At 48.5% G+C, this 23,924-nt stretch overlaps 1 long non-coding RNA gene across 1 annotated transcript; it reads left to right on the top strand.

The window, feature by feature from the left end:
- Window positions 1-1,699: 1,699 nt before the first annotated feature.
- LOC310671082 lies at window positions 1,700-22,587 on the top strand. Its single transcript, XR_014507759.1, has 2 exons — window positions 1,700-2,782; window positions 22,048-22,587. It is a non-coding gene; the product is annotated as an uncharacterized lncRNA (long non-coding RNA).
- Window positions 22,588-23,924: the final 1,337 nt, after the last annotated feature.

Below are 23,924 nucleotides of genomic sequence, written 5' to 3'. Positions count from 1 at the left end.
GAGAGAGGACAGATGAGGTTGCCCTGTTTGGCAAGTAGAAATGCTTGCTCTGGTAGATCAATCATATTTGTGCCAGCACTGAATTCCACCAAGTGCCAGATTTACATACAGTGGTGCCCCGCAAGACAAATGCCTCGCAAGACGGAAAACCCGCAAGACGAAAGGGTTTTCCATCTGCAGAGGCGCTTCGCAAGACGAATTTCCCTATGGGGTTGCTTCGCAAGACGAAAAATAACGAAAAAATTTGAATTTTTTTTCCGCTCCAAAACCCCTTTTCCTGAAGCGCTAAGCTGCTAAAAGCATTTTAGCAGCAAAACCGCTAATCCCCCAAGCCTTAAAAAGCCGTTTTTAGCCCTTAAAATGTCAATAGCGCTAATAGCGCTACTCCGTCAATGGGCTTGCTTCGCAAGATGAAAAAACCGCAAGACGAAAAGACCCACGGAACGGATTCTTTTCGTCTTGCGAGGCACCACTGTATAAGCTAAACAAGCTATAGCTTAGGGCCCCACTCTCTTGGGGGCCCCCCAAAAAATTAAAGGGGGAAAAACTGGATGCACATTTCCAAAATACTTTGATAAAATACATGTTTTGTTATGTGCAAATGGCTTTAGATACCTATTAGGTCCACAAATTACCATATAGCATACATTCAACACAAAAAACAGCAGCAATTTGTTGTTGACAAAGGACAGCTGGACATATAAAGGGCCCCATTACTTTCTGTAGCTTAGGGCCTCATCAAACCCTAAATCCAGCCCTCATTCCACCCACTCCTTTTAATGGGTTTACTCTGAGTAGAGCTCCTTTGGCAACAGCCCAGTGGTGCTAAGCTTTGAAAGCTTCCTTATTTGGCCAAAGAATTCATGCAATCACCCAACGGAGTGCCGTTGGTTCCCTGCTTACAGAGTTTCCTAATTACGTGTGCTGTTGTGCTCATTATGGGAAGCAAAAGGTTGTCTCAGCCCAAATATGTGTAATCCTAGAAAATTGCCCTTTCCAGCAGATTAGCAGGCTGGGAGTAATTAAGCGCTTTGCTGGGAGGTAAGCAAATTGCAACCATTAATTGCTGTGCGCAGCCCACCTTTTCCCCCAAGGCATCACTTGTCCTGATCTTTCTCACAGCTCCTAATTTTTGTAAAAAATACATTTTTTTTATAGATTTTCCAGTATCGTTCCAATAACAGCCTCATTATAGCAATGCCCACCTTAATTTGCTGGTGCGGAAAGATAGGTGCTTGGTGCTGGGAGCTAAACACCGTTTTCCAGGTCAAAAGTTGGTCGTCATTTCGTAGAGCTTAATCATAAGGCCAAGGCCGGTCCAACCATGAGGCAAGGTGAGGCGACTGCTTCAGGTGGCAGGATCCACGGGGCAACAGATTCAGCCTCCAAGGAGCACATCGCCCACTGGTGGCAGCAACAGCTGCGGTGCACTCCTCGGAGACCAGATCTGTCCCCTACCCAATGCCACCTCTACAGTGGTTTCTTGGTCAATGGGAGGCGCTGTTGGTCTCCTCCCATCCTTGTTCCTGACGTAGATCTTCACTCACACCTTCTTGGTGGGCCCACACCATTTTGTGGTTCATCTCAGGTGCTAAAATGTAGACCTGATTATTGCAAAGAGCCTGGTTCACATTTTACATACAGAGTCATAGAATTGTAGAGTTGGAAGGGACCCTGCCCCCCTCAAGGTTCATCTAGTCCAACCCCCTGCAATGAGAAATCTCAGCTAGAGCATCCATAACTGAAACAATTTAGGGCTCTGGAACCCTCTGACCTCGGTTCAGAGAAAGTGATGAATCTTTTTTCCTCGGAAGAGGTTCAGTTCCTTGGAACTCACCTCTGCATCTGATGTGGTAATTTCTTGTTCTACAGCCCCTGAAGGTGACTATGAATGTATTGCATCAGAAACAGCCGTGTGGCTATTGCACGTCCACGAGAAGCAATCCAGAATCGGCCCGGCAGTCCACTGCCTTGGGCTTGTCTCAGCAGCCCTGTGTAATCAAGACCTGGAGGGCTGACCTTGATCCTGTAACATGATAGTATAATCAAAGAGCATCGTGTTGCAACGTGGGCTGGAGGAGGACGTGCAGTTCAAGACATCTGCATTTTTATCAGGAGGAGGACCTGCATAGATCTTCATGTTGGCCAACCCCATGTTGATGGACAGTTGCCATAGACTAGAAGAGGGACTGAACCAGAGGGCAAGGCTAGCCACAGAGACTAACAGAGGCTGGATGGCCATCTTCCAGGGCTTCTTCAGCTGTGATTCTTGCATAGCAAGGGGTTGGACCCTTGAGGTCCCTTTCCAGCTGTGCAGGTCTATGATTCTATGTCCAGCAGGAACAGGATGGGTTTTGCAGGATGGTCTGGGCTGGCAGGGGAGATTGTCCAGCAGAATCCGGAACTGGATCAGCGAAGCCAAGCAAGGAGCGTCTTCCCAGAGTTGTTGCACCAGCGCTAGTCCTGCACTTTGGAAGTTAACAGTTGGCCAACGGCAGGGGCCACGGAGGGCCCTGATGGTGGACTCTGCAGTTCTGCAACAAGAAGTCCAAGCCTTCATTTGTCTGGTGAATTGCTGGCCTGAATGTCTTATCACTATTTGAAAAGGCATCTTATCGAAGACAACCCCCTGGTAATCTGTTTGTGGACATACGGACTTCATACACAGACCTACACGTGCAAAGATGCTAGAGGGTAACTTTGGATTCAGAGATCATGAACCATATTTGAGATGATGCGATTTTGGATCCCCTACCTCTCTTCCTTCCTTTATTGGATGAAGGTATGCTTTTATTACTATATAAACAAATAATAATAATAGTGCAATTTTGCTAATAAGTAGAATACTGAGGAGTTTCATAGTGGGATTGACTGCCCCACCACATTAGGGGACAAAGGAGGGGTGCCAGTCTGAGGGCTAATAATAATAATAATAATTTATTTATACCCCACCAATCTGGCTGGGTTTCCCCAGCCACTCTGGGCGGCTCCCAACAGAATATTAAAATCATGATAAAACATCAAACATTAAAAATTTCCCTAAACAGGACTGCCTTCAGTTGTCTTCTAAAAGTCAGATAGTTGTTTATTGCGTTGATATCTGACAGGAGGGCATTACACAGGGCGGGTGCCACTACCGAGAAGGCCCTCTGCCTGGTTCCCTGTAATCTCACTTCTCACAGTGAGGGAACCGCCAGAAGGCTCTCAGAGCTGGGCCTAAGTGTCTGGCCTGAACGATGGGGGTGGAGACGCTCCTTCAGGTATACAGGGCTGAGGCTTTTCGGGTCAGCACCAACACTTTGAATTGTGCTCGGAAATATACTGGGAGCCACTGACCTTTCCCCAGTTGCCCACTGGTCACTGACCCAATTTTCTGTTGGGGTAGGAGTTGCCAAACAAATGCAGAGGCAAGTGGAGACAGCACACTTTTCATTCCCATTGTGGTGCTGAGCTGAGCTGAGCAGAGAGGGTTCAACCTCATTTCCCCAGCCCAGCACTATGACAGGGATGGGGGGGAAATCACATCTCTCCACTCACCATATGGATTGTCTGAAGAATTGGGGGGCTCTACCCTTCTTCCTCAGCTGATGAGGTGAGGAAGGGGGCTGTGTTTGCATTTGTGTGTGTGTACATGCCTGGGATCATGTGGGACCTGTTATTAGCATGGCCAAAAAACAAACCTTACATGCAAGACAACAGCCAAACCTTGGGGCAATCCCTTTTCTTTTTCGTAGTGGAAGCTGCTGATTAACATGGAATTCTAAAGGAAATGAGTCAAGCCCAGATTATTAAACTGAAGAGCTACATGTGCTGTAAGTGTTAGGCAAACCACAAACTGGAAGGGAAAAGGAATGACTCAGAGAGTGTTCCCATCACCCCTTCGATAGCTCAGCTGGTAGAGCGGAGGACTGTAGAGTACTACTGTAGTCATCCTTAGGTCGCTGGTTCGATTCCGGCTCGAAGGAGGAATTATTTTCCTCCTTCTTGGGACAAAGGCTGAGGATGCCTTTGAGGGGGTGGTGAAGCAAAACTGCAGCATGATATTGCAGAGGCAAAATCTGTTGAACATGCTGTGTGTCGTTTGATTATATCTGTAAGGTGAGTTGGGCATCGGCAGTTTTTACCATCCAAAACAGAGGGTGTAAACTGCAAGGTGCATATTCTGCTAGGCTTGGAAATGTGTTGTGTGGTAGCCGGACCAGAATTTGACATCCTGGAAATTTTTGAGGGACGATAAAACAACCACCACCTTTATAAGTAGCAATCACACCTTATTGCTGCGGCATGTGAGCTTTCAGATGACACAGAACTCTTCCTCGTTCTTTTTTAAAGGCAGAAAAACATGTTTACGATAGAGAACATGGTGTGAAGCCAGGGAACAGAAATCTGTGTTTGAGATGCAGGACAATTACTAAATTAATAAGGCTGCAGTTTGCTTCAGTCTTAAGAGGAGAATGAAGGAAGCTCATTGCAGATGAATTAAGGCAATTTCTCCTCATTTCTTGGCACAAAATGTGTGCAGATGTTATATGGTGATTATCATCATGATGATTATCTCCAGTGGGCGTGCAGTGACTTTTTTTGCAGGGGAACAGTTGGGGCCAGAGGTGTTTTTACATGAGTAGAATGTAAAAGATTGAGGTTGAACTCTGACAAGACAGAAGTACTGTTTTGGGAGGAGAAGGGGCGGGCGGGTGTGGGGGACTCCCTGATTCTGGATGGGTAATGAAGGTGTGCGTTATTGCATGATCTCCCAGCATCTACCTGAATGGATGAGATCTGCACAAAAAATGATGACAGTCTGGAAGGAACCTAACACAGGGCTTAGGATAGGAGTAGCCAATGCAGTGGTGTCCAGATGTTGTTGGACTCGAACTCCCATAATCCCCAACCAGCATAGCCATAGGATGATAGGGATTTGAGTCCAGGAGTCATCTTCTATATGAACCTTTAATTTAAAAAAGCATTGTTGTTGTTGTTGTTGTTGTTGTTTAGTCGTGTCTGCCTCTTCATGACCCCATGGACCAGAGCACGCCAGGCACTTCTGTCTTCTACTGCTTCCCACAGTTTGGCCAAACTCATGCTGGTAGCTTCGAGAACACTGTCCAACCATCTCATCCTCTGTCGTCCCCTTCTCCTTGTGCCCTCCCTCTTTCCCAGCATCAGGGTCTTTTCCAGGGAGTCTTCTCTTCTCATGAGGAGGCCAAAGTATTGGAGCCTCAGCTTCACGATCTGTCCTTCCAGCGAGCACTCAGGGCTGATTTCCTTAAGAATGGATGCATTTGATCTTCTTGCAGTCCATGGGACTCTCAAGAGTCTCCTCCAGCACCATAATTCAAAAGCATCAATTCTTCGGTGATCAGCCTTCTTGATGGTCCAGCTCTCACTTCCATACATCACTACTGGGAAAACCATGGCTTTAACTATACGGACCTTTGTTGGTAAGGTGATGTCTCTGCTTTTTAAGATGCTGTCTAGAGTCATCTTCTATATGAACCTTTAATTTAAAAAAACATTGTTGTTGTTGTTGTTCAGTCGTTTAGTCGTGTCCAACTCTTCGTGACCCCATGGACCAGAGCACGCCAGGCACTCCTGTCTTCCACTGCCTCCCACAGTTTGGTCAAACTCATGCTGGTAGCTTCGAGAACACTGTCCAGCCATCTCGTCCTCTGTCGTCCCCTTCTCTTTGTGCCCTCCATCTTTCCCAACATCAGGGTCTTTTCCAGGGAGTCTTCTCTTCTCAAGAGGTGGCCAAAGTATTGCAGCCTCAGCTTCAGGATCTGTCCTTCCAGTGAGCACTCAGGGCTGATTTCCTTCACAATGGAGAGGTTGGATCTTCTTGCAGTTCATACATTTGATTAACGCTTTTTTATGATACAAGAAGATATTATCCAGAGATCTCTCCATCTCTCCTATTATCCCCTTCTTCAAAGACCTTCACTGGCTTCATTAGAATTCTTGTCCCTTATTGTTTATGTGCGGAGCTCTCACTCACAAAGGCGAGGTGCATTTCATCAAACAAAAATAGCTCATGGGCCCTGCCCTCAGGCTTGCAACCTCAAGGGCTAAACCAGGTGTGCCACACGAGATCCATGAATAGAATGTTCCACTTTAAAATAGCATCAATAGCTGCTGATGCTGTTAAAAGGTGGTGTATAAACAGAGGGAAAGAAAGAATTCAGAGCAGAGAAGAGAGTTTGGAGAGAAGAAACAGGAAGTGCAGAGAAAGGAGTGCTGCAATGTCAGAGGCTATTACTGTATTATTTTTATTGTTATTACAAGTTATTACCCTGCCCTCGGTCTCAGGGTGGGTTATAACACAACATGAACATTAAAACACAATGATACACAATATTTAAAACACTGTTTAACACAACTTAACAATACAAAAACAAGGTGGAACCTAAGATATATGAAATATAATGAAAGGAGATGGCAAATTCTCTCTTCTTCATAAGAGAGAGAAGGGTGATTTTTTTATAATAATAAAAAAACTTATTTGATTTCGCTTCCCATAAAATATCTCAAAGCGATTTCCCCACAGAAACACCAACAATAAAAAAATTGAAAACAATCCCATATATGCGCAAACAATTCCGCCTTTTAAAACAATCCCATATAAAAAAATAATTCAATGTGTATAAATGATTTAAAACCATTCCATATATGCAGTATAAACAAGTAAAAACCACTCCATCTGTGCAAATCATTAAAAACAATGTCACATGTCAGAACAGTTTCAGACCCAGTACAGACAATACACAGTGAAAGTGACAAGATTTAGCAATTGAAGCTACAGTGGTACGCTTCAGGTTACATACGCTTCAGGTTACATCCTCCCCTAACCCAGAAATAGTGCTTCAGGGTAAGAAATTTGCTTCAGGATGAGAACAGAAATCGTGCTCCGGCGGTGTGGCGGGAGCAGGAGGCCCCATTAGCTAAAGTGGTGCTTCAGGTTAAGAACAGTTTCAGGTTAAGTACGGATCTCCGGAATGAATTAAGTACTTAACCCGAGGTACCACTGTATTTCTATGAAAGGGAAGGGAAGAATAAATGATAATACAAGTATTATATCCCACCTCAAATTTGTCCATTAAGTCATCAGCTAGTCATCACCCACAACTGAAACTAGACCTAAGTGCACTTTGTACCCATATATCTTTTTAAAAACTTTGCCTCACCCCACCACCCCACCTTATTGGTGATATATAAATTGTATTGTCCTTGGGACAGAGACCTGCATTTCCCCATCTGCAATTCAGTAACATGACAACTACCACTTATTATAATTACTTGAGTCTTAATATCGCTCTTTGAGTTCTGCAGACTGCAGTTTGGGATTCACATGCTCCATCTCGGTAGAGTATGTCGCTCTTAAGCTCAGGGTTCAAGAGCCACATTGAGCAAAAGATTCCTGCATTGCAGGGGGTTGGACTAGATGACCCTTAGGTTCCCAGCAGGGCTCTTCTGATGTGCAATACGGAAAGGGGTTGTGTTTGTCTGGGTGCAGATCCTTGGAATGCCCTGGCTTTCACTAAGCTTCACAACCATCAATAATAAGCATAAGAATGGTGTTATTTCTAAGTCTGATGATGCACCTTGCATGGATCATTGTTTTCAAAGGAACCCGATTTGCAGCTTTCAAACTTCCTCTTCAGTTGTTTAGTTCCTTCCTGGACGGAAATGCTTCCCTCGTGTATCACGTCTGTGGAATGCCACGAAAGGGATCGGTACCCTTGCCATCCCTTGAGCTCACTTCAGCAAACCATAATAATAACAACTCACAGCTATTTCTGTCTCCGTCTGTCTGCACATCAGCTAATTAACTTTCCTGGCACACTCGGGCGATAGTTTTATTGCCCATTTTATAGGAGGAGACACTGAGGCTCTGAAATGACCAGCCCAGAATTTTAATGGTTGACAACTTTATTGAAAGATTGGGGTGGGGAGGAAATGGAAATGCCAATTTACAGAAGAGGATGTATTGTAGCTCAAATAGTGCGCGGAAGACTGCACTGCCCTGGAGCACTGGAGATTCTGAAGGAGACAGCGTAGTACTGCAGTATCTTTAAAATAGCAACGCAAAATAAATTGGATGGGGTAAGGACTAAGACTAAGTGGGAAATGTTGTTGTTGTTGCTATATGCAGCAACCCAATTCTATCAAGGCATGCTTTACTCAGAAGTAAATCCCACTGCATCCAACAAAACAGGGAAGGGTTATAATAATAATATAATAATAATTTATTATTTATACCCTGCCCATCTGGCTGGGTTTCCCCAGCCACTCTGGCTGGCTTCCAATACAATATTAAAATACAGTAATGCCTTAAACATTAAAAGCTTCCCTAAACAGGGCTGCCTTCAGATGTCGTCTAAAAGTCGGGTAATTGTTGTTCTCTTTGACATCTGATGGGAGGGCGTTCCACAGGCCGGGCGCCACGACTAAGAAGGCCCTCTGCCTGGTTCCCTGTAACTTGGCTTCTCGAAGTGAGGGAACCGCCAGAAAGCCCTCGGCGCTGGACCTCATTGGGTAGAACAATGGGGGTGGAGACTCTCCTTCAGGTATACTGGGCCGAGGCCGTTTAGGGCTTTAAAGGTCAACACCATCTCCTAACGTTCAAACTCACACGCATCCCATGAAGCTGAATGTTAGAAGCTTCTGTAGAAAGAAAAGGAAGTACTTTGTCGCAGAGTTAAACTATGGAACTCACTTCCACAGGAGGCAGCGAAGCCACCAACCGAGATGGATTTCTAAAAACTAAGGCAAATTCATGGAGGAGAGGGCTATCAATGGCTACTGGCCATTATGGCTATGCTCTGACTCCAAAGCTAAAGACAGTAATATAATAAAAATAATTCATAATAATAATAATTATTATCTGGGCAGCTTCCAACAGGACATTAAGAACACAATAAAAGATCAAACATAAAAATACTCCCCTAAATGTAATGTTTCCAATTCCAATTACTGGAAACCACAGGAGGGGAAAATGCTTTTGTGCTTGGATCCTGACAAAGGTGCCAGACACCTTTTTTTGCTGTGACCTGCTCCCTGCTTTTGTGGCCTGGGACTTGGAGGGCGTGGCCTCGACTGGCTCCACCTACAAATATTGCTACCATTCAGGTAGCCCCATCATGGGGTTATTTACTTTAGGGGCTTTTTCCTGGGGTCAATATTAAGTTTTAGGGATGCATTTTTAATTAATTAATTTTTTTTGCTGCTCTCTGGATTATGTATTTTTACCATTAGGCTTTCCAGCGGATGATCGGCGGACTGCCCGATTTTACTGAATATTTATTAATACAAGAGGTTTCCACTAGCCTGTTGTTTACGGCTGTTTCCCTATTCGACTCGTCTTGTCACTGTTGTTGTTGTGATTAATTGCTTACACACCCTTAGCCCTAAGGTCCTAGGGCATGCGGCGACAATTTAGAAGACAACATGTAAATCGGTTTCAACAAATTGCAGCCACAAGTATAGGGTGGCTCCTAAAAGATGTACACCTCAAGTGTCAGAGGGCAGGGTAAAGAGGGGCTAGGGAATTAGGTTAAGTTTGTAGCACTGGGAGCTGCTTTGAGATTGGTTTCCAATGGAAAGGCAACATACAAATAACTGAGGATGATGACTGCAGCTTGCAGCCTCTTTCTGGGCAGTTCTGGCTGCCCATTGGGTCCACCAATTAATAACAACAACAACAACAACAACAACAACAACAACACCCTCGTACCTACGGGACCGCCTCTCCCGGTATGCCCCATGGAGGACCTTAACGTCCATAAATAGCAACAGCCTAGAGGTCCCGGGCCCTAAGGAAGTTAGATTAGCCTCAGCCAGAGCCAGGGCCTTCTTAACACTGGCTCCGGCGTGGTGGAACGCTCTGTCTCATGAGACCAGGACCCTGCAGGATCTGATTTCTTTCCACAGGGCCTGTAAGAGTTGTTCCGCCTTTGGCTTGGAATCAATTTGACTCCCTCCCCCTCTATTTTTCCTTTTCCTTTCTCCTCCTGTGATGAGGCTGCATTTTAATGTTTTAATGTTGTATTTTAATCTTGTTTTTAAGTTGCATTTCAATCAATTTGTTTTATTATTGGTTGTTAGCCGCCCTGAGCCAGGTCTTGGCTGATGAGGTAAAGGTAAAGGTAAAGGGACCCCTGACCATTAGGTCCAGTCGTGGCCGACTCTGGGGTTGCGGCGCTCATCTCGCTTTATTGGCCGAGGGAGCCGGCGTACAGCTTCCGGGTCATGTCGCCAGCATGACTAAGCCGCTTCTGGTGAACCAGAGCAGCGCACAGAAACGGCGTTTACCTTCCCACTGTAGAGGTACCTATTTATCTACTTGCACTTTGACGTGCTTTCGAACTGCTAGGTTGGCAGGAGCTGGGACCGAGCAACGGGAGCTCACCCCGTTGCGGGGATTCGAACCGCCGACCTTCTGATCAGCAAGCCCTAGGCTCAGTGGTTTAACCCACAGCGCCACCCGCGTCCCATCTTGGCTGAGGAGGGCGGGGTATAAATAAAATTTATTATAATAGTAATAATAACAATAATTTTTTATTTGTATCCCGCCCTCCCCAGCCGAGGCCGGGCTCAGAGCGGCTAACATCATAAAAACAACACAATATGCATAAAAACAGACACCAATTAATTAAAAAACATCTTAAAATTAATTCAGACAAGTTAAAATCTGGGCAGGTGGCAGACACCCAGACAGGAAGACCTTTATGAGCAATGGCACATGTTTTGTTTTTATTATTTAGCTCTGCCACCCCGACTGCTCTGTCCCCTTGGTTCCTGGCTCCCCTTTCTGTCATCTGCCCTGACTCACTTTCCTCTCAACATTGGTCTTTTGTGGAACAGTTGATGCACTCTCACAGGCCCTTATGTAAGGCCCGGTGTTTCAGCTGCGACATTCCGGTAAGACCAGAAATGTCAGGCTTTCTGGAACGTCCCCGTTGCATAATCACAACACAACCAGAGATGCAAGAATTCTCCCTCCCATGATCACAGCTTACCTGTGCCTCTTTGATTTCTGATAAGATGAGGTAAGAGGGCCAGTGCCTTGGGAAAAAGGGCACCTGCATTGTGGGGGAGCAATTAGCAAGATAATTGATGATGTTAATTCCCCCCAGCGAGGTGCCTCCTGATCTCCCAGAGGTTTGCTAAAGCTTGTTAAAAGTCAGTTGAGGTTTGCGACTCAGAGCCTTGTGAGAGGTGCAATCAGCTAGATGGTGGCTCATTTTATAAAAATCTTCCTATCAAATGAGTCCTCTGAGGTTGTGTGGCTTGCCTCAGGGGTTTTTGAATATCCAGCAGGATTCCTGGGTTCTTAGCTGCTGGTGTGACACCAATAGCCATCTGACATCTTTTCCCTATCGCTGCATCTCCATGCAAGGAGACGTTCGTCTTTCAGAGAAGCCCTTCCAGGAGCTGGTTTTCACATGTACAGTTGCTCTGCAATCCATGTAAATCAGGGATGGGGGAATAACCCATGACCATTCAGATATTATAACAGAGCAATCCTAACTGCAGGACATATGCCATACCCTTTGTTATGTGCTGAGCAAATTGAATCTCCCCCCCCCCCTCGAACCTCAGGCTTTAAATACATTATTTACGCAATGGGTCCTGAAATATACTCGGAGTCGAGTGTGGATTTCATGCTCTTTATTCAGCTCATAGTAGTGAGGAATGAAAGTTTCCCCAAAATATCTGCATTATATACATTATTTACACAATGGGCCACAGGTGATTGGCTAATTCCTGGATTCTCCTGTAGGCCAATCAGGTTGCAGATTCACTTCCACCTGGAGCTGGATTGGGTGGCTCCTGCGGACCAATCATACTGCTGCATTGTTCTAGGACCAATCAGACTGCTGCATTTGGATCCTATTCAACTCAGTACATAACAGGTCCCTTGTGATTGGCTGACTCTGCTTCCCTCCTGGTGCCTGATTGGGCTGTTGTTGCATTCTAGGATCCTCCTGACCTAATAGGCTGATTAACTTCCTCCTGGGGCCTGATTGGGCTGCTCCTGCAAGCCAATCTGCTTGTTGCATTCTAGGATTCTACCTGCTTATTGTTCTAGGATCCTAGCTCAGTACATAACACCCTTCCAACATTTATCCAATGAAAATAGGGATGTACTAAGGAAAAGCGGGTGGCACTGTGGGTTAAACCACAGAGCCTAGGACTTGCCGATCAGAAGGTTGGCGGTTCGGATCTCCTTGACGGGGTGAGCTCCCGTTGCTCAGTCCTGCTCCTGCCAACCTAGCAGTTCGAAAGCACGTCAAGTACAAGTAGATAAATAGGTACCGCTCCGGTGGGAAGGTAAATGGTGTTTCCGTGTGCTGCTCTGGTTCGCCAGAAGCGGCTTACTCATGCTGGCCACATGACCCGGAAGCTGTACGCCGGCTCCCTCGGTCAATAAAGCCAGATGAGCGCCGCAACCCCAGAGTCGGCCATGACTGGACCTAATGGTCAGAGGTACCTTTACCTTTAAGGGAAAGCGGGACATTCTGGAATCAAATCTGAAACTGGGACGGCTTCTGTAAATTTGGGACTGTCTCTGGGAAATAAGGATACTTGGAAGGTCTGCTATGCTGGTCTAAGTTCATCAACCCGGCTCAGCATTTTGCCAGAAAATCTTATGTCAGCATGACTTACACCAGCATAAATCCCCCAAAAGAAGCATTTTGGGGGTGGAATGGGACAAGGAAAGACTGAGTCATGTGGCCTAGGGCCCAGCTTGGTCCATGCTCACCAGCTGTCTCAGCTGGCAGTATGCCTGGCGTGCTCTGGTCCATGGGGTCACGAAGAGTCGGACATGACTGAATGACTAAACAACAACAACAACAACATGCTGCTGTTCACACAATCTTGCAAAGCTCACCTGACTGCTCCCCCACCCCCACCAAACTGAGGAGTCTTTCCATATGGTCCCCATAGCTCATATTTCAGCTGGAAGCAGGGAATGCCTTACCTGAGTGAATAACAATGAGGCTCTGCCTCTTTCCCCACTCAGCCATCAAGGAAGGCTTAGTCCATTGCAGCAGTGCTATATAAAAACAGGGAAGTGAAACTGATAAAAGACTGAGGACCATCTGTGCAATGCTGCTAGTGGGATAGCCATGACCTTATAGATAAATAGAGCACATTTTGAAAAGGCATTCATGTTTATTGTTGCTTTATTGCACCATCAACGTGCATATCACTTGAAAGCATAACAGGACAGTCCCTGCCCCCAGTGAGCTTACAATCTAAAATCCAACACAGGGAAAACAACAGTGGAGCAGAAGCAATGTGTGCTGGAGTCCTTGTGTAGACCGTAGAAGTCTCTCTTGTTACAGGTACTTAGATTCGCAGTGAGTAATGGGGATTTGGGAATTGTGCTTGTAACAATGGGCTTACAATCCTAACTATAGGAAGGCAGCATAAATAAGGTCATTGTTGTTGTTGTTGTTTAGTACTTTAGTCGTTTACGACTCTTCATGACCCCATGGACCAGAGCACGCCAGGCACTCCTGTCTTCCACTGCCTCCCAGTTTGGTCAAACTCATGTTCATAGCTTCGAGAACACTGTCCAACCATCTCGTCCTCTGTTGTCTCCTTCTCCTTGTGCCCTCCATCTTTCCCAACATCAGGGGCTTTTCCAGGGAGTCTTCTCTTCTCATGAGGTGGCCAAGGTATTGGAGTCTCAGCTTCAGGATCTGTCCTTCCAGTGAGCACTCAGGGCTGATTTCCTTAAGAATGGATAGGTTTGATCTTCTTGCAGTCCATGGGACTCTCAAGAGTCTCCTCCAGCACCATAATTCAAAAGCATCAATTCTTTGGCGATCAGCCTTCTTTATGGTCCAGCTCTCACTTCCATACATCACTACTGGGAAAACCATAGCTTTAACTATACGGACCTTTGTTGGCAAGGTGATGTCTCTGCTTTTTAAGATGCTGTCTAGGTTTGTCATTGCTTTTCTCCCAAGAAGCAGGCGTCTTTTAATTTCGTGACTGCTGTCACCATCTTCCCCCAAAGAACCCTGGGAACTGCCGGACCTAAAATTCCCCAGTGCTCATCACAAACTGCAGTCCCCAAGATTCTTTAGGGCACAAATCCTTGGAGTTCCCCCCTTCCCACTGCCCAGAACAGTGAACGTTGCACAACCTCTTTTGCCCTTGTTTCCTGAGCTTCCTCTGCCAAGATGCAACCCAAACATTTTCAAGCCTTCCCTGAGAACTGTTTGTTATTTTTAAAGAAATCAAAACGACGAAAGAAGATTGTCAAGATGCCAGACAACATACTTGCATACTGGGAAACCACAAATGGAACGAAACTATGCAGAGCCTGGTTTATCATGTGACATAGCATCATGGATCATGGCCTTTTCTCACCACCCCAGACGGAAGGTGATAAGGCAATCACAGGTTATTGAGTAATCTAGGGAATCTCCTTTTGTGTTTCCCAAGGAAACACTGAGCATAACACAAGAGTGAGCAGAAGGCAGCCTACCAATAAACCATGCTCTGATTTCCAGTGGACCACCTTGTGGAGCATAGGAAGCTGTTTGACTTTGGGTCCATTTAAGTCAATATTGTCTACACTGGCTGGCAGGGCTCACCAAGATTTTTTTTTGGGGGGGGCATTCCCAGCTCAACCTGGACATGCCAGTGGCAATTGTACCTAGTACCGTCTGCATGCATATCCACTGAGTTGAAGTCCATTCCCAGCTTGCTGTTGTGGGGATTATTATTATTATTATTGCAAAGGTTGGCTTATACAGAGCTTGGTCCGAGACATGTTGTCAGGGGTTCAGGAGCAGAGTCACAGGAGAGGGAAGAAACGGAGAGCGAGGGGGAGGAGTCGGAAGGAAATGTCAGCGGCGACAGTAGTCCGAGGTCTCTGAGTCTCTCCAGTGACCCGGAGGATTCACAGAAAGGGGCCCCCATGGTCAGGGCAAGGGGAGTGCCCAGGGGGACACCTCGGGAAGAAGGGGCCAGAGGGGACTCAGAGAGTAGCAGCTGGAAATCCGGACCAGCGTCCCCCCCAGAGTGCAGTAGGGGGGAGGAGTCCAAGGCATCGGGATCAGGGAGCGCGCAGGCAGAGGGAGAACGTGAGGCAGGAGTGACCACACCCTCGTCAGGGAGCGAGGAAACGGTCATCCGGAAAGTAAAACGCGCGCGCGCGCCAAGTTCAAATGTACAGGAGGGCGGCAAGGTGGGCAGCCCGGGTAGGGAGCCAGGTCCTAAAGCCCGCCGAAGAGAGGGGGAGGAGTCAGAGGGGTCAAGCTCTGCGTCAGAAGAGTCCAGGAGGAATGAGACCCCGGGGGGTAGTAAGACCCAGAGGAAGAGAGAGAGAAGGAAGAGGTGGAGTAAGATTAGAGTCTTAAGCTGGTGCACAGGGGGCGGAGACCCAGACAGAGCTTCGCCGGTCTAAAGTCCAGACGTAGAGTTGGGACGCTGAGACTTGTAAATGGAGACTATTCTTCAATAAAGACTTTGATACTGTACTATCGGCTAGCGTTGGTCCTTGGTGAGCTGGGACCCGGAGCCAGCTCTGACAGTAAGCTCTGTCTCCTTTTTAAAGTTTTGGCACCAAGAACCTCGCCACGTGAGTCGACGCAGCGAGGACAGAGGAGGGGTGCTTACAGAGCTCACAAAACTCAGGCAAGATGACGACGGAAGAGCAGATAAAAGCCCTGCAAGAAGCGGTGACACAACTCAGCACGGAGGTAATTGCATCCAGGAAGAGAGAGGAGGAAATGGTTACCTCCTGCCGGGATCTCCAGGTCAGGTTGGACGTGCTTTCTAAACAGGGGCAAACGGGATCCAAGGCAGAAGGCATTGGCTTGGGGAGAAGGGGAGGCAGCCTTGTATCGCATTTCGACGGGAGTTTGCAGCAGTACCCCAACTTCAGAGCAGACCTGCTGTTTGCGCTGGATCTACTTGACAAAGACTTTAGAGATGAGAGAGAGAGAGTGGGGTTTATCTTGTCCCATTTGCATGGGGAGGCCAAAACGTGGCTGAGGAATCTATGGAGGGACAATGATCCAGCGCTCCAAGATGCGAAGGCTTTTATTAAAGCAATGGACTCATGCTTTTTATCAAAGGTAGACGTCGATATTGCCAGGAGGGACATACATGGACTTAAACAAGGCAAAGCCAGCGTGCGGCAGTACCATACACGCTTTTTCGGATTGGTTCATGCCCTGGGGTGGGAAAAAGATTCTGCGCCAGTCAGAGACCTCTTTTGGGAGGGGTTGAATGCAGATGTAAAAGCGGAGATTGGAAGAGGGGAGAGACCAAGGAGCACCCAGCAGGTAGTCCAGAGGGCTCTGGAAATCGGGGTGCATCTGGAAGAACGTCCTTGGAACAGGGAAGAAGGGCGTTGGGGAAGGGCACCAGCCAGAGCACCTCCCTTCTTTCCCAGAGAAGCAGCGCGTGCGCACTCCACACCCTCGCAGGGAGGGGGAGAAGAGCCGATGGAGATCGGAGGTGCCAGGGCTCAGTCAGCTAACAGAGCCCTAACACCGGGAGCAGCCAAAACGAAGCCTCCTAGAGGGAACAGGAAGTGCTACATCTGCGACAGTGCTCAACACATGGCGAAAGAGTGTCCCCAGAGGCTCCACAAGCACACTGCAGCCTCGGCAACAGTCGCAGAAGCAGCTCAATTGAAAACGCAGCAACAGTTAAACGACGGAGTCTGGCTGGAGGAAGAGGCACTGGGGTCCAGTCAGACAAGTCAATGAAGCAATCCCCAGCACTTTTGCAACCCACAGACCCCCTCCCACCCAAACCAGTGGTGCAGCTTACAGCGTCTCTCCAACTGCCCAATGGACGCACTCTGGAGGTGCCGATCACCATTGACTCCGGCAGCAACGCTGACTTTATAGGACTGGAATTCATTCAGCAGCACAATATACCACTGCTACCAGCCACACTGCCCCTGAACGTTGTCACGGTGGATGGCAGAGACTTGTTAGGGGGGCAGGTGGTGCAACAAACGCAACCAATGGTGATGCGGATTGGAAATCACCGAGAAGTCATCAGCTTTAATGTCACCCACCTGTCGGACACGCCTGTAGTCCTAGGCATGAGTTGGCTGCACAGGCACAGCCCAGCATTGGCGTGGTACCAGCGCCAACTGACCTTCGGCTCCTCCTATTGCGCGGAACATTGCATCCTTCCTAGCCCGGAAGAAGGAGGGGACGACCCGCAGCTACAATTAGGCACGCTGCAAGCAGTGCCGCGCAAGTACGCAGCGTTTTTGGAGGTTTTCTGCGAGAAGGAAGCGGACAAGCTGCCTCCCCACAGGTCCTATGACTGCAAGATTGACCTCCTGCCAGGAGCGACGCTGCCAGCCGGGAAACTGTATTCCATGTCTGAGGACGAGCTGCAGGAGCTCAAGGAGTTCATAGACCTCAACTTGAAGCGCGGTTTCATCCGGGAGTCGAAGGCAGCGGGGGGCAGTCCTGTATTCTTTGTGAAGAAAAGGGACACGCCCCAAAAAAGACTTGTGGTAGACTTCAGGCTCTTAAATTCAAAGACCAAGCCCGCGGCCTTTCCCATGCCCAAGATAGATGACCTGCTGGCAACGGTGAGGAAAGGACGCGTTTTTACAAAATTGGATCTGCGAGGGGCGTACAACCTGATTCGCATACGGGAAGGAGACGAGTGGAAGACTGCCATGTTCACGCCCCTGGGCACATATGAATACAGAGTTATGCCCTTCGGTTTACAAAATGGCGCCCACTGTTTTCAAGCTTTCATGCATCACGTCCTGGCGGGTCTCCTCTACAAGACATGCGTCTGCTTCTTGGACGACATCCTGATATTCTCAGAATCTGAGGAGACCCACGAAGGTGACGTCAAGGAAGTTCTGCAGAGACTGCAGGAGCATCGGCTGTATGCCAAGCTGGAGAAGTGCCAGTTCGACAGGAAGGAGGTGGATTTCCTGGGCTACAAGCTGTCGGACAAGGGGCTTGCCATGGACAGCGCCAAGGTTCGCGCAGTGTTGGACTGGAAGAGCCCGCGCAATCGGAAGGAGGTCCAGCGGTTTGTGGGGTTCGCCAACTTTTACCGCAAGTTCATCAAGGGGTTCGCGATGCAGACGGCGGCCATTACTGACACGCTCAGCTCTAAGAAGAAGAAGTTCATCTGGACGGAGCAAGCGGAGCAGTCCTTTCAGAACCTTAAGCGTCTCTTCTCGTCCGAAGGGCAGCTACTGCATGTGAATCCCAGCAAACCGCTGAGGGTTGAAACAGACGCCTCAGACAGAGCCGTGGGCGCCGTACTGTTGCAGGAGGACCCGCATGGGGACTGGAGACCGTGCGCCTTCTACTCTAGGAAGCTCAGCAAGTCGGAGCAAAACTACACCATCTGGGACAGGGAGTTGCTGGCCATTCATGCAGCATTCAAGGCGTGGCGGCACTTCCTCGTCGGGGCCAAGCACACTGTGCAGGTTCGCACGGATCATAAGAACCTGGAGTACTGGCGCACGGCAAGGTTCCTGAACCAGCGGCACATCAGATGGGCGGAATTTTTTGCGGATTTCGACTTCAGGATAGAATACATCCCAGGCGACAACAACATCATGGCGGATGCACTGTCCAGGAAGCCGCAATACCTCGAAGAGGCGGCACCAGCAGCGGCCAAGCACATTTTCGCTCCGAAAGCGTGGGCGTGCGCTGCAGCAACCGTGGACTTGGAGGCGGTCCGTCGAGCCCTGCAGGGGGACCCCTTTGCACAAGCCAAGATGGAGGAGGTGCACAAGGGCACGGTGAAGGACGACGAGTTCCAAGTACGAGACGGATTGCTCATCCGCAGAGGAGCACTCTATGTATCGGGAGACGACCTCCGGGCGAAAGTACTGCAGCAGTTACACGACGCACCCACCGCCGGGCACTTTGGCAAGGAGAAGACGGCAGACCTCGTTGCCAGAGATTTTTGGTGGCCCAAGATGCGGGGGGAAGTCGCGGAGTACGTCTCGAGGTGCGACACCTGCCAAAGGGCCAAGTCAGTGCACAAACCTCCGGCGGGACTGCTCGAACCGCTGCAGACTCCGAGCGAACCGTGGGAGAGGGTGGCCCTGGACTTTGTCACGGATTTACCCAGCTCAAGGGGTAAAACGGCAGTGCTAGTGGTGGTGGACATGTTCACTAAAATGGCCCACTTCATTCCGTGCGCGAAGGTGGCCACGGCAGAACAGACCGCCAAACTGTTCATAGACCACGTCTTCAGAGTGCACGGACTGCCACGGTCTATCTTGTCCGACAGGGGGCACCACTTCATTTCGAGCTTCTGGCAGAAGCTGATGGGTTTCCTGAACGTCAAGATCAACCTAGCGTCGGCGAGACACCCGCAGACCAACGGACAAGCGGAACGCGTCAACGCCGTCATGCAGCAGTACCTGAGATGCTATGCAAATCAACAGCCGACGACATGGGTGGACTACCTGCCGCTCGCTGAGTTCGCTTACAACAACACGAAGCACGTGTCCACAGGGGTGACGCCGTTCTTCGCCAACAACGGGAGGCATCCCAGAACCTTCCCAGGATTAGAGAGACTGGGGGAGGGGGAGCCACAGGCAGCGGAAGTCTTGGCGGCGGAATTGCAGGAAGTCCACGAGCAGCTTAGGAGGCAGTTAGAGCTTGCAAAGCACGCATACAAACTGCAGGCTGACAAGCACAGGAGGGTGGGTGAAGACATACAGGTGGGAGACTGGGTGTGGTTAGCGGCCCACGCAGTGCCGACCAGATCCTTAGCTAAGAAGAAACTCGGACATAAGCAGCTAGGACCTTACCTAGTTGAGGCACAGATCAATCCGGTGGCCTTCCGGTTGACACTTCCGGAAGGATCCAGAATGCACCCAGTATTCCATAGGTCGGTGCTCACGCCCTACAAAGCACCTCACCGATTTCAGGCGCAGGGCACGGCACCAGACCAGTATAGGGAGATCCCCCCAAGGAGGGAGTCGCCAAGAAGGGAACCCATCAACCAGGTCACAGAGATTTTGGACTCGAGATGGGGGGAAGAGGGAGTAGAATATTTTCTCGCAAGGGAAGGTACCCCGGCCAGCGCCAACAGTTGGGTGCCGGACTATGCCCTGGACGAGCCTCTCCTCAAAGAGGAGTTTCATGCCTTGTTCCCACACAGGCCCATGCCAGCCGGGTATTTCGACGACTGGCTTTTCACACCCACGCTTTCTACCAGCACGTTCCAGGGATTCACCTCGAAGAACCAGCATTAGAAACACGTTCACCGGAGGGCTCGCCCTCGGGGTTTGCCTCAGACCGCTCGTTTTGGTGGGACAATCGAGGAGAGGAGAGGTGGCTGAGGGGCCCTTGGCAGGCAACGGACCCAGAGGGGAACGAGGGTGAGAGGGACATGGACGTGATGGGGGAGGACGTTGGGTTCGAGCATGGCGGCACGGAGATGGAAGCAGAGGAGAACGAGGTCGGCGAAGACATGGAGGACGAGCCGGATTTCTCTAACTGGATGCACGCCACGGGGGACGAACTGTATCCACCATTCACCCACACAACGACGGAGCACCCAGCACCCCCGCCGGAGGAAGGGGAGGGGGGAAGGGGGGGCTTCGAGGGGGGGATGGATGTCAGGGGTTCAGGAGCAGAGTCACAGGAGAGGGAAGAAACGGAGAGCGAGGGGGAGGAGTCGGAAGGAAATGTCAGCGGCGACAGTAGTCCGAGGTCTCTGAGTCTCTCCAGTGACCCGGAGGATTCACAGAAAGGGGCCCCCATGGTCAGGGCAAGGGGAGTGCCCAGGGGGACACCTCGGGAAGAAGGGGCCAGAGGGGACTCAGAGAGTAGCAGCTGGAAATCCGGACCAGCGTCCCCCCCAGAGTGCAGTAGGGGGGAGGAGTCCAAGGCATCGGGATCAGGGAGCGCGCAGGCAGAGGGAGAACGTGAGGCAGGAGTGACCACACCCTCGTCAGGGAGCGAGGAAACGGTCATCCGGAAAGTAAAACGCGCGCGCGCGCCAAGTTCAAATGTACAGGAGGGCGGCAAGGTGGGCAGCCCGGGTAGGGAGCCAGGTCCTAAAGCCCGCCGAAGAGAGGGGGAGGAGTCAGAGGGGTCAAGCTCTGCGTCAGAAGAGTCCAGGAGGAATGAGACCCCGGGGGGTAGTAAGACCCAGAGGAAGAGAGAGAGAAGGAAGAGGTGGAGTAAGATTAGAGTCTTAAGCTGGTGCACAGGGGGCGGAGACCCAGACAGAGCTTCGCCGGTCTAAAGTCCAGACGTAGAGTTGGGACGCTGAGACTTGTAAATGGAGACTATTCTTCAATAAAGACTTTGATACTGTACTATCGGCTAGCGTTGGTCCTTGGTGAGCTGGGACCCGGAGCCAGCTCTGACACATGTAATTATGGCAGAGTGCATACACAGGATCAACTAGTTCCAGATCAGTTAAGCCTTAACTGCTGAGACTCTGAGCATGCTCTTGAGTTTTGTAAACTTAAAATAATTAAAGGAGCACACAGGGATTCTGAAGTATACTCAGAGTCGAGTGTGGATTTCAAGCTCTTTATTCAGCTCATAGTAGTGACGAATCGAAATTCCCCCGAAATGTCTGCTTTATATACATTATTTACACAATGGGCCCCATGTGATTGGTCAGTTCCAGGATTCTCCTGTAGGCCAATCAGGCTGCGGATTCACTTCCACCTGGAGTTGGATTGGGTGGCTCCAGCGGACCAATCTGGATTCTATTGTTCTAGGACCAATCAGGCTGCTGCATTCTGAATCCTATTGTTCTAGGACCAATCAGACTGCTGCAATTTGGATCCTATTCTTCTAGGACCAATCAGACTGCTGCAATTTGGATCCTATTCAATTCAGTACATAACAGATTCCCAAATAAAACAAACTGATCCACATTTCTTCAAAACCTTCACAACAAGTTGACTGTTTTCTTTTAATAGGTTAACTTTTTAAACATTCCACAAGAGGAGATGCCTGCAGGTTCCTTTTTAAAAAAAAAAAAAAAAAGCTTTGTGAGTTTAATTTTTCTTTCTTTCTCTCTCTCCATTTTTCATTTCAGCTTTATAGTGAATCTTAAGAGAGCCTCAGCATCATGCACAATAAGAGAATGTGTCGGTATTCCAGAGTTCTTCGTTTTATCTGTAAAACGTGACTTTGACAGTACGGCGGGTCCTTATCTGAGAGTTGTTGTTTGCAGATGACAGCGCACTCTGAGGAAGCTCTGCCGAGACTCATGGACCGTTTTGCCCGAGCCTGCAGGGCGTTTGGCCTCACCATCAGCCTGACAAAGACCAACAACATCCTGGGACATCTGAAGTGGTAGCTGGTTCTGTCTACCTGGCTTCCACCATAACCAGCAACCTTTCTGTTGATGCTGAGCTGGACAATGTCACCCAGTAAATGGGCATGGCGAAACACACCCCATGGTGCAATAAATGTTGTGGTGTGCCAGTGCCATTTGTAGAGTAAACAGATGCACAGGACCCAAGGGTGTTGTTTAGGCATTTAGATGGATAATTTTTGACAGCTTACATGGACGAGAGTTTAAAGCTACACCTACCATAAATTAGTCCAACTATTAAAGGTACAGGAGCCCTGCCCTTTCCTGCTCTGGTTGCTTGCTGGGGCTGGGGAGGGCTGTTTTATAGGATCTGGTGTTGCAGGTTTCACGACTGGTCATCAATAAATGGGAGCGATATCGCCTGCTTTTCTTAGGCATGGCCCCAGTGCCCTCATGTTGCAACAGCCACATCTGAATTATCTCTGGCAAGGCTGGCAGAAATTGAAGGTAGGAAGTCAACAGCAGAGAAATATGCAAGCCCAAAAGTGCTCGTTTTCATGTGATCTGATGCATAACAGCAGTGACCAGAGGAGGAAGGACTGCAGAAAGAAAATGTGCCATGAAGCACAACCGGGCACCTTCATCTGCCCTATCTGCAACAAAACATGTCTCTCCCAAATAGAGAAGATTGTAAAATTTTCTTATATGCGGTAACTGCAGCAAGAATATTACTGGCCCAAAAATGGAAGCAAGAAGAATTACCAACGTTGGAAGAATGGAGGATGAAACTAATGGACTACACAGAATTGGATAAGCTAACAGGAAGGATCCGAAACTGGCGGGACTAGAGATTCACCGAAGACTGGACTAAATTTACAGAATATCTGAAAAGTATTTGTGATGATCAAACTACATTTGTAGGTTTACAAGAAGTTCTGTGAGGAGTAATTTAAGAAATATTGTAAAAATGGAAAGGGAGAGATGATCTATTAAGAAATGCAAATCAATATTAAGTCAAGAATTGCAAGAGATGTGAACACAACGGAGGATTATCAGAGGAGCTGAAGGGAGTCCAAATAAGAATATGTGTGTAATAATTTGTGTGGTATGTCTTTAAAATTTTGTAAGCTAAAACTAATAAAAAATATTAAAAAACAACAACCAAACATGTCTCTTCCGTATCAGCCTCTACAGCCACAGTAGTGGCTTGATAATCTCTCAGAGAGAGTTTTCTTATGCTTTCTCCACCCTGGATTGGCCACATGGGTCTATAGAGTAGCCAATCATGGTCAAAGCAAAAACAGGATGTCATCACTTAGCAGGTACAAATTAGGTATCTGATGACATTGCTGCGATCAAGTGAGGCAAGCAAGAATGAGGATGACGCTTCCTAGATGAGTCACATGGATGATCCCAACCAACTGGTGAGCATGACACTTCTATTGTGTTACGTAGCCAAACACATCTGATTATGTGATACGTGATAACATTACTAAGGGCAACGGAGGTCAATTTGAAGCGTTGCAAAGCCACATCTGGAAGATCCCCAAAAAACTGAAGATGTGGACTCAGAGGTAGAGGCATATTCAGAAGACCCGAGTGGGGGCAACTTAAAAAAGCAGGCAAACCGTTTCACAAGGGCTTACAGAATAATA

Source organism: Podarcis tiliguerta (genome assembly GCF_965153285.1).
Source record: "Podarcis tiliguerta genome assembly, chromosome: 2".
Lineage (NCBI taxonomy): Eukaryota > Metazoa > Chordata > Lepidosauria > Squamata > Lacertidae > Podarcis > Podarcis tiliguerta.
This window is presented reverse-complemented; position numbering and strand designations above follow the sequence as displayed.